Raw genomic sequence first — 1,922 nt, 5'->3', positions numbered from 1 at the left:
GCGGTGTGCGTGTGTGCGTGTTTTAGGGCCACCGTTTAGCAGAGTTGTGATGATATGAGTTTTTGTCCTCAAACCCAGCTTGTACCTGTGGGTGGGTGTGTTGTTAATGTTGCTTTGACGTAAAAGCCCTAATTTGGAGAGGTGATTGATGGTTTAATATTGCTGCCTGCAACCTTGCTGCCCCCACCCACCCAATGAAGCTGCAGGCAGGCGCGATGCTACGGCAGCCAGTGTGTGTAATGTCACAATCTATTCCATCCTGGAAGAAAGTGGGGAATAAATACTGGAGCAGATTAAACCCAGATGCGCTGTGTGTGTATACATGTGCATGGTCAGGCGTGTATAAATGCATTAGTGCTGCGATCTTGTGCTGGTAAATATATACTACAGAATTTAATATCGCATTGGAGAGAGACTCTATGTGTCTGGGAAAACTGGGCATTTGTAAATGATTATACTCTATATACTGCCGGTTGCCTTTGATGTGTGCTCCAGCACTGTGTATATAAATATATATATCCATAACCCAGCAGTGAAATTCAAATCGACTGACTTTGCTGTGAGGTCAGTCCGGAGTGACTACAGTTATTTTGTTTGCTATGATTTCAGCACTTTTTCCCCCAACTAAATAACCCCTCTGGTTCTCCTTTTCCTTTGTTTGTCTTTTACTCGTCCATTTTGTTCCCACATTTCACCTGAAATCACCCTGACTTTATGACTCACTCACTTCTGTACCAACAGTGCTATGTAATATTTTTGCACTGTTTTTCACAGCTTTTAACTCACTTCATTAGTTGCAAATGATTTAATATTTAGACTCATCAGAAATGTAAATTAGAAATGTAATTCAATATGCAAGAGCGTTAAGGCATAAATCGCACGGCTCAGATTGTTGTGACTTTTAATTATTTAAAGTTATCTATATGCTAGTTCACTCCTAAACATTGAGTAAATTCACTTTTAGCAGACACATTAACATTTTCAGTCTTTGTCTTCTACATAAACAGAGAAAATACTATTGATGACTAATCTCTTGTACTAAACTCGAATGAAAGAGTCTCCCCCAATACCACATAAAATCAGCTAGCAAGCAGCAAATCATGGTTTATGTTTGTGATGTAACTACATCTCATTGATTATTTAAAGCTACACTACAGTATTCAACATTTTTAATAAAAACTAACAGTATTAATGAGAGAGTCCAAAAAAATCCACCTTCCAAACCATGTCTTTTCTTTACCAAAACAAAGCTTGGTTTCACTTTATTTTGATGGTCCCTTTAACACATTCTGTTGATTATAAGTAACGTTGCGCCTACATACTAACTCTCATTAGAGTGTTAGTAGAGTATTAGCAGACTGTTATATAGGGTTAGAATAAGTTGACGTGTTGCAAAGTTACTTATAGTCAGTAGAATGTCTGTTGGAGGACCATAATAACAATAAAGAGTTAGCAGATATTAAGCAGACAGTCTACAAGTATTCGAATGAGAGTCTATTGACATGCAGTTGCAAAGTTAAAGTCAATCGAATGTTCATAAGGGACCATCAAAATAAAGTGTTACCGGAAGCTATCCCGCAAGACGCATGCGCTCAAAATAATTAATTGGTTTGAGTAGGACAAACTTAACTTAAATTAAACCAATTAGTTGAGTCAAATTAACTTTTATGAGTATTTAGCACTTTCTTTTTCTTTCAAGTTCACAGAACTGATATATTTTAAGTATACTGAACTGTTTCATTGTTTTGAGTTTTATGAAATTATTTATTTTAATTTAGACAAACTTAAGTTTAACTGAAATGGCTGGGATGTCTATTACCCAGCATGTTTTGCCAATGGCACTCGAAAGGGAGAGTAAATGCTAAAATTAAGTGTAATATAATGTTTTTTTTGTGCAAGATTAATGTTAAGTGGGAGATTTA

Source organism: Phoxinus phoxinus, assembly GCF_949152265.1.
Source record: "Phoxinus phoxinus genome assembly, chromosome: 1".
NCBI classification, from domain to species: domain Eukaryota; kingdom Metazoa; phylum Chordata; class Actinopteri; order Cypriniformes; family Leuciscidae; genus Phoxinus; species Phoxinus phoxinus.
The sequence above is the reverse complement of the archived record's forward strand: the minus strand, read 5'-3'. Positions refer to the sequence as shown.